This window comes from Lissotriton helveticus, chromosome 6, assembly GCF_964261635.1.
Source record: "Lissotriton helveticus chromosome 6, aLisHel1.1, whole genome shotgun sequence".
Classification (NCBI taxonomy): Eukaryota; Metazoa; Chordata; class Amphibia; order Caudata; family Salamandridae; genus Lissotriton; species Lissotriton helveticus.
Window position 1 is genome coordinate 62,899,072 of NC_136067.1, and position 10,079 is coordinate 62,909,150.

Below are 10,079 nucleotides of genomic sequence, written 5' to 3' on the forward strand. Positions count from 1 at the left end.
AAGCTTCTATTCCCTGCTGTCCTGGTGTCATACCAATCATGCTTCTCCTGCCGGTCCCTTTCTTGGACCACCTCTCTTCCCACTTATCTAGTGCCCTCCATGTCCTTATTCCAGTAATCAGTTCCCTTATGTGTGTTTTCAGCCCAATCGTTCTCCTCTCATCTAGGTCTCGATCTGAGTAATGTAGCCTGTGGTTACCCTGTAATGCTTTGGTTCTTGACAAGTCCACCATATATTTGCCTGCTAGTTCGACTAACTTCTCATGGACTGCTCTCGCTTTTCGAGTAATGTCCTTTGCCATATACAGTATTTCATCCTGTTCATACATTTCCATTCTTTCTAAAGGCAGGGTACCATCTACCATGTCATCCAGGTCTGACCTTAAACTGGAGACATCGAGTCTCTTAGCTTTTATCTCAGCTCGCAATATGTCTTTCGAAGGGGGCTCACTGGTCTCCCTACCATCCCAACTTCGAGCTCTGCGTTTGGGCTCGGGAGAGTTAATGGGTGGTCTCCCTCGCTCCCATCTCTCCAGGTCCCATGCTCGGCCATCCGATCTAGGAAGGTGATGGAACACGGGCCTGTTACCCCCACTCTCTCTCTGCCCACTCTCTTCTTCTTCTCTCCTCTCACCGCACATCTCTCTGTTATTTTCCCTCTGGTCGCTACACTCCCTTTGCCTCGTATCGCTCAGTATCCGATACGATCCTTCCTGGTTCCCCATATTCCCTGGGCTGCGCTCATTTCCATCATCACAGGGACTATGGTGCAACCTCTCACAACTCCCATTCAATTCTCTGGTGCCGGGCACACAGTGTGGACATTTAAAGCTGTTTCTGTACTCTTGTGCTCTCCTCTCCCCTTCACTGAGTATTGGGCGCGCCACCCCTTCACTCCCGGGGCCCCCGTTTTCCAGGTCTGTTCTACCTCCATTCCGGGCCCAATGGGTGACTCCCCTACTCCCTCTACAGTCCCACTCCGGGCTACTCTCCCCAGCCCCGCAGTGAGTCCGTGCTCTGCTGTCCTGACTTTCCCTTTCAGCTTCCGCAGCATTGATGTTCTTTTGAGCCTTCACTGCCTCATCCCACTGCTTCATGTACTCATTTAGCTCTTGAAAGGATTTTCGTCCAGATCCCCTCAGATCCATTGGCCATCTAGGGCCCCCAGGATCTCCTCCTGGGTCCCCTGCTGTGTGCATCGGTGTACTCCACTCTCTGGGTATCGGCATCTGACTTGGGGAATTAGTGGTATCGTTCCTCCTTGCCTTCTCTGCTCTTTCTCTGTCTTTCCGTACCCGTTCTTCCCCCCGTGCTCTCTCTTGGTCATATATCGATATTATAGGACCTATGGTAACAGGTACCTGTAGTGCATCTGGTAATGGGTAGGATGTGGCGCTTTCCGTTTCCGGCGCTCTTTGTACCACAAACCTCCCGACTACCTGTTGCACATGACTAGGCTGGGACAGCTCTTTCTTTGGCTCAGGATCCCACTCTGAACTGGGAAGCGGTCTATGCTCTCCTGCATTGCCCCCCTTTTCTCCTTCAGTATTCTCGACCTCTCCCCCTGCTCTATTATACGGGGGTGGCCTGTCTGTCAATAATCTGTTTATCAGGCTGTCCTCTGTTTCGCTCTCATCATCTTCTTCTATGGGGCTTTTATTTACTGGCGCCTCTAACACTGGGTACAGTTTATTTATTTCCAAATTATGCACTCTCCATCTTTTAGCATCCGCATCCCACCTGGCATCCTGTACTGCCCTTACCGATCGTTTCACCCTTTCTTGTCGTCTGTTCATATTCTTTTCATGCGCTGCCCTAATCCATGCTTCAAGAGCTTCAAACTGGGTCGGTCTAGGCAAGGGTCTCATTGAGGTCATGACTGATTTTAATCGATGTAACACCTCTAATCTGAACGTCCCGTACTTCGGGAACGTCAGTTCCTCATTTCCTTCAGTAATCTTACTCCACTCTGATATCCAAAGGATCGTATGCAGCCCAACATTTACTGCCATGTAACGAGCTGGCGTACCCTCCGGCGGGGCTTCTTCCCCTTCATACGATCCCCGCTTCTCTTTTTTAAACATCGCTTTCAACCATTTAAAACACTTCATAATTATGCGCACAAAATCCAGCCTCGCTACTCTGTTTACTTCCTGATGACAATCCACCAATCCTGTCGCGGCTTTGCTAGCTTGGCCTATCACAGCGCGGTCTTTCTCCTGTCGGCCAATCACGTCGCGACCCTGTTCTGACGTCTTCGCTAGCTGGCCTATCACAGCGCGGTCTTTCTCTGGTCGGCCAATCACTGCACGACACCACCTGACGTCACTTTTCTCCGCTTCGCAGCAGCACCCCTCCTTTCTCAACTCGTCTCTCGGTTATGCATGCGTCCCATTCATACACCGAAAAATGACTACTTCCGACCAAGCGGTCACTTCTCTCGACTGTACGTCCACAGTCTATCTGTAATTGTCAACACAACTGACGAGATGTCTATCGTCTCTCTGATAGGTTGCTTACACACACAGTAACTTCCGACCAGCGTCCGTTACTCACGCACTCACTCTTACGTTCCCCCTATCTCGGTCTCTCGGGTGATCAATGGTACCTCATGACCCCCTTCACACTAGTTGACAATTACTCTGGGTGTCCGATACACCCGAACCACTTAAGCTCTCCTTGAACTTAAGATTTCCACCGGTTGCGCGCGCTCACAACCTGTTCCACAGTCACTCTACAGACATTCAACTCCGCCAGACATTACAACATAGATACAATACAAAACACCGCAATCTAACACGCATAACCCTTTATACTCACTCTCGACCGATACTGCTGCTTTTTCTGTCTCACGTCATCCGGATCTTCTCCAGCGGGCTGTTCTTCCGATCATCGATCTCTAGGGGCCTTGGGGTAAGCTAACCTGGCCTAGGTCACCGTCCTCAAGAAGGCAACCATCCTCTATAGCTACCAACTGAAAGGGCGAGATTTTGATCGATATCTTATCTCTATTGATCCAAACCTCGATCTGGTCGACTGAACCTTTATTGCCTGTCTGTAAGGAAAGAAAGTGCACCTATTTCCAAGTTAGTTCACCCAAGAAAGGACTCTACTCCCAAAGATCACAAACAACTTCTAGCTTTCAAAAGTTTATTGTAAAGAAATGATAAGCTGCAAATACAAGCATCTCAGAATGAGATTCACGAGATACACAGGTCCAATTACATACATGTGCTCTCGAAAAGCCCTCAGACGAGCAACAGAAATCACTAACACAAGTTCTAAGAATAATAAAGCTATCAGCATTGACGCATATCTCTCCTTCATTTAGGTTGGAGGAAAACGCAAAGGTTAGGCTGTCCCTACCCTGCTCTAGATGGTATCCCTACTTAACCAAATCCCAACCTAACAAAGGTGTCAGCAGTGAATGACTCCCAAGGGAAGTCACTCACTCTAAGTCTCTTGGTGAAAACCTAAAGTTCTCCAGTCATGACCCCTCTCTGCCTACCCATCCGCTCTCTAAAGGGTCCTCAGGTCTCTGCTCTAACTCCACCCAGGGGTGCTGTCCCTAATACAAAACAGTCAACAACAATTGAGACGCCCCTTGCGGAACGCCCCTCACGTGGCGCAACTTCTGGCTTTTTCCATGATGCTTTGTCTTGGGCCTCATGCGTTAGAGTTGACCTTGCTTCTCAGACTCTTCTCCGGCCCGCTGATACCCCTTAAACATTCCAAAACCCTCCTCCATGTCTGGGCCGTCCACTGAACAGACCTCTATTCATTCATTTATAATTGGATCCCCCCTTTCCTGTTGCAGACAGATATCTGTAGCCAAGAACCCAACTCTCATATACTTCTAAAAGAAAAAGGCTTGCAACATTTCTCAGCCCAGACATGTACGTGTAAATCAATGCTAAAACATTTCAGGCCTACAATATTTCTCCTAATGATTATAACATTCAACTTCTTCATTTAATTAAAGCATGTTAATACTCTTATTCTATTATTAAGTAAACATTTCTATAAATCATGGCCTATTTAATGCAATGACCAAAATATTAATGCAATCTGTGTCGTGAAAAGAACCACCTTCCCTTTCCCTCCAGCTCTGGCCCTGAGGCCTACCACGTTCTGCTTTTAACCACATACCATCTTACATTTTAGCAGCTTCACGACATGGATTCAAAAATAATCACGTCTAATAAAATCATATAATGTCACACATTTCTGTATTAGTTCCACTTCTACTTAAATCTCTACATTAGCTATACATTCAGAATATAATTGCAGATACTATTAGCACTCATGGCATTTCTCTTCATGATTTGTGCTTACTACAGGTAAGTGTGACGTACTCATACATTTAAGTCAGTTTGCGCTCTCTCAGTAACCATAGTCATTTTGGCAATTCAGTGTTGCTCTTTGATGTGGAATTATGAATAATTACACAAATACTCCTGCCCTCGTAGTTTGGAGGAAAAAATCGTACAAGAGCACATTTAGAGGGCGTGAGAGGCCGCTCGTGCGCACTACTTGTGATCTGTTGCATTTAGCACTATTTCTTAGCGCAAAAATGCATTCTTTCTTTCAATGCCAGGGATGGGGAAAAATCCTACCCCAAGAACACATCTAGCAAGTGGTTGCTCCGCTTGCAATTCTTCTTCTGTTGCATATAGCAGAAAACGCAGAATTACTCTTCATAGGTAATCCCATGTAATCTTGTGGAATTCTTGAGTAATTCTGGGTGGCTACGCTACACAGAATTACGCAATATGCCCACCCCCTAGTCAGAAATCTTTCAACGTAGCAAACAACGCCACAGCTCTCAGACAATGGCAGGGGATACCAGGGGCAGTGATTGAGAGAATTTCTTGCTATAATATGGGTTCCTACACATTCAGCATTCAAGCTGCACCAGCCAATCAGGATGTGAAGTCAACACCTTTTCATCACAGCTTTTTCTGTTACACCTCATCTCATCTGTGGGTGCCTGCTGTGAAGTCACACAGGAATGCAAACCACCCAACCTTACTTAGCAGGTAGCTTAGGCAGAGGTACACATTAAATGTTAGCTACTTTGAAATAACCCATCAAAAGGAGGTTCTAAACCACTGCTGCTTCCAGCAAGCATGTCCTATTAGAGTTAATGAAAGGTGGAGAGAGCATTATCTTTGAGATACTTGCCATTATCATAGTTTGCTGAGATTCATAATGCTAAGCCTTTTGCCATTGTGATGATGACTTGGTTCCTAATGCTGGCTTGTCTTTGATTCTTACCTTACAATTGAAAAATATTGTGCAAGAGTAAATAATTCTGCGGCGGGTGGGCATTCTAGGCTGGTGATGCCCTGGAAAGTGTGTGTTCAACATCGAACCAAAGAGCCTTCCACGCTAATGCATGTATGTGGTGATGTTTAAACCTGTACAAACTGGTGCCTGAGCAGAACGCTGCGATTGAGGGAGAGGGGGCGCAGCTAAGACCATTGACATCGCCTTTGTGTGAAAAAGGCTGCATTGTTGAAAAAGGTGCACATCACATTTAATCCCTGGGCCTTTCACCCTACAAAACAAAACCTCACTATACAAAGATGTTCACCTGCCCCCACTCCTAGATGTCCCCCCCCCTCCACAACAGTTAAGCCTACAAGTCTATACCTCCTCCTGGGTTGATCTTCAGCAAGAGAGACCTTCAACCTCCCATACAGCTTTACCGCATCTATTAACCTCTAACTAACTCAACTTCCTAATGAACCCTACATTTCCTGGCTCATCCAGGCGTGAGCTTGACTACCCATTCCCTTTCAGCCTGTATTGCCTCTGTCAACAACCATAAACCATAAAATTAGCTAAAACTCATTACAACCTCTCGGCCATCTGCCATCCAGCCAAAACCCTGACTGGGCTTGTTCTGCCCCCGCAACGCTCAATGATGAACATTCAACATGGTGGCCAAATCCACCCTAAGCTGCAACAGGTATAACTCCATGTCATATTGTGACAGGTGGACCCCATCCCCCTGAAAAACTCAACATTGTTGTATTGCAGATTGGCATGCTCTATCTTGGCAATTCCAAAATCCCTTCAAAAGGCTATCATCGCCTTGTAAATTTTTCTCCTGGCCTTAACGGTCGCTTTCAGCTTGATGGCCCCCTGCCAAACTCTCCTAGGAATAAACTCCATCAACAGAGCGTAACATCCTGACCACCGTTGCTTTATCTCTTTTATGTTCTCCTTCACGGCCCTCATTAACACTAAGCCTTTCTCCACTACCAAATTGTTCTCACCAACATGCAGGACTAAGACATCCACACACTCCCCTTCTACTAGCAGCTTGTTCAGGCAGGATAACAATTCTCTCCAGCACATGCCCCCCCTACCATGCCAACACACTTTAAAGTGGCTGGAATTCAGCTCCAAGTTCCCTCCGTGACTCTGCTGGCTCACTTTCTTCTCTGCCCGTTTCACAGATGAGTGACCCACAATCCATATGGATAAACATGCAGCCTTTCGAGCTGGGAACCAAACCAGAAAAACAGCAACAGCAAATGAGAATATGGTAGTGCATCAACAATTCCCTAACCGAACGTACAGCCGGAAACATTCAGACGACCATGCGCCCAAGCCCATGATGCTCTCCCGACTCCAACCCATCCAAATTATCTCTGTCGCCATTCCTACCCGGAAGGAATACGTTCACTAGCTACTTTCCTCAATCCCCAAATGTGAAAGTGCCTTGTGTACAACAGCTAACAGCTGGAATGCCGTCACTGACTTCCCAGCCTCATGTTTGAAAACTATCCGTACAGCGACCCTGGTCCTACCTCGGAGGGAAACGCTCCACTTCACCGGGCAGAACCTGCCAACCGGATTCTCCCAGGGCAAAACAGGTTTTCCCTTCCCCTTCTGATCTATTGTTAACCTGTGTAATGCGACTTCAAGGCCTGCACCTGACCACCTCACTTTCTCCCTGAGCAAACCCCTTCTTCCCCTACCTCCTAACAGCTCTGAAATGCAAAAAGCACCAAAGTACAAACATGTCATCAACGTTAAAAACAACACAGTTTCATCATCTCCCCTACAGATAGGTGGCAGGCAGAGAATTACGCCACAAAACATGACCAAAATCAGTGTCTTCCTCTTTGGCCTCTCGCGTTCTGCTTCCCTGGTTCAACTTTCTAACACCCCTAACCTCAGCTCTCCTGCTAATGGAGCATAACCCAACAAACGCTTCCCCGTTATAGCTACATGTTGGACCTGGCCTTTTTGGCAAAGTTATCCTCAAATCTTTTGCCTTCTTCCTCTTAATTTTCTGACCCTTTTTGTTGGCACCAAGACTCTGGGCACTTTACCACTGCTATTCATTGGTAAAGGGCATGTGCTCACCCCTTTAAACATAGTATGATTGGTTTACACCTGTTTGGCATATTTAATTTACTTGTAAGTCCCTTGTACAGTGGTATCCCATATACCCAGGGCCTGTAAATTAAATGCTACTAGTGGGCCTGCAGCACTGTTTGTACCACCCACAGAAGTAGCCTTTCAATTCTGTCTCAGGACTCTGCCAGTGCAGGGCCAGCATGCACAGTTTTACTGCCACATTGACTTGGCATTTAAAACTACCTGCCAAGCCTTTAACTCCCCTTTACTACCTGCAGGTCACCCCTAAGGTAGGCCCAGGCAGCGCTATGGGCAGGGAGCTGTGTAAGTAAAAGGTAGGACATGGCCGTTATTGTATGACATGTTATGGTAGTAAAAAACAGCCTATTTTGTTTCTCACAACGGTGAGGCCTACTCATCCTATAGGCTAGCATTGGGAACTCCCTTATATGTGTTAAAGTGGTAATTCCTGATCTGAAAGAAGTAGCGTTGCCATGTTTGGTATGTTCAGAATGGTAGTGACAAACCCTGCTTACTGGTAAAGGTGGATTTTTCATTACTATTTAGAAATGACACTTTTAGAAAGTGTCGTAGAAAGGGGTTGGGCCTTGAAATCAGCTGGGATGGGCCACTATAAAATCAAAAGGCATGTTCCTTAGCTGAAATTATTCAATCAACACTTTTTCATAAGATCAAGTGATTTAATTTTCTTAATATTTTTTTGATTCTTCTTCTCACTTTATATTTTTCAAATACATTTAAAAAACACATCTTATTATTAATCGTACCACATGATTGTGTGAGGCACATTTCAGCAACCCTCCCTGGCTGCCCATTACATTTCCAAAACAACTGTTTTTAAAATGAATAATAAGTAATTTATGCCCAAAACTATCGGTCAAAACATACAACAACTTAAAATATATATGCGACATGATCATAGTTTCACATATCCATATTACATTTATACCAAATCAAATGATTTTATTGATAGTGAGATCTCTATTGTTAATCTACTTTGTGACCTCTTTTTTCAAGTCCAACTATATGGGTTATATAGAGCAGTTTGTTAGTGTACGCTCCCAATATCCTTTTCCGGATAGCCCACATGCAATTGTCACAATGATTACAAATGACTCCCCATGAATGGTCGTTGACGCGTTGCTTTATGAACATCACATTGCTTTAGAGGTTCTCATCAGGTCATGACTGGTTGATTCTTAAGCGCCCTATCGAACCTTATATTGGCTGTTTTAAGCGAATACTCGGGTGGATTCCATTCAAATCCCTGTCCTTGTGAGATTATTTTTATGTGACTTCTCCTTTGAGTTGAAAAAAGTTTTTCTGCTGATCGAGGAAATCTTTGGTGTCCTCTTGTGTATTCAGCCGTTAAGAAAAGACTTGCTGTTTGTACAATGTTGAAATGTATTTGAAAAATACAAAGTGAGAAGAAAAATGATCTTATGAAAAAGTGTTGATTGAATAATTTCAGCTAAGGAACATAGCAAGCTTTTTGACTTTTAGAAAGTGGGCATTTCTCTGTGCCTATAACTCTCTGTGCTTTGCAGTCTGTCTCCAGTCCACGTCTGGGCCTGGTTGACAGAACACTTTGTGCAATATTTTCCAAACACTTTGTGCAATATTTTCCAGACAGCCATCACACAGGAGTGGCTGGGTCCATATACATACTGAATGTCTTCCTGGGCTGGGAGAGAGGGAGGTGGGGCGCACTTACATTTGTATAGGCTGTGTCCTGCCCTCACACAAAGGGCTGATTTACCCTGTACTGATGTCTGGAGCCAGGGCTGGGTTGAAAGGGGTTTGTGTTATACTTGAAAGGGTTCCTTTGAAGTCACCACTTACATAATTTTTTAGTATAAGTACAGGGGCTCTGACCCCATGTTTTTAGAGCACTTTTGGAACTGGAGCTCTTTTGATCTTCCAACCTAGTTGAGCGCTCTGCCTTCTCCCTTCTCCCTACACCAATGCTTGGTGAGGGATGTTTGTGCTCCTGGCCTCTGCATTCACAGCGCATGGTGAGCACTTCATTTTCCATTTCTGATTACTTGTTTCCCCCTCCCATCCCGAGGTGGGGCTTGCCTTAAAGGGCTGGTACACTATCGGCAGCCCACTTGCGATGAAGACCGTCTTCCCAAACTTGGATGGCCCCATCGTATGTTGCTATAAATCAAAATCTATCTCCCCATTGTGTCTCAGGCTCCAGTGCCATGTGCGCCCGGAATTCATCATCATATTGAGCCCACGCACATCCCCCATAATTGATATGCGCCTTCCTCATCATATCCATGTACTAAAAAAGCGCCACACACCTCTCTGGGTGCTAATCGCAATATATGCTGGCGTATATGAAGAAAGCTGCCGTCCAGTTTTCTATAGTCAGAGGCACTTTAGTCCTCTTGGATAACGTGTACTCTTCTTCCTTCGACCCGTCTTTGGCCCTCAACTCCCTGTGCAAGAGTTTGAGCATCTCTACGTATTCTCCCTTCCAGATCTTTTCTTTGGAAACAAATGGACAGATAGCTGAAGCAATGAGACGCATATTGTGTCTGGATAAGCCTGCTCCTTACAGTTTTAGTTTTTGTTGCTTGAATAGTTTTGAATTTTGGTCACATGGTTCTGTTCTGATATTCACCTAAATTACTTGAATTGCACCTATCAAGCTCTGAAACAATATTACAAAAT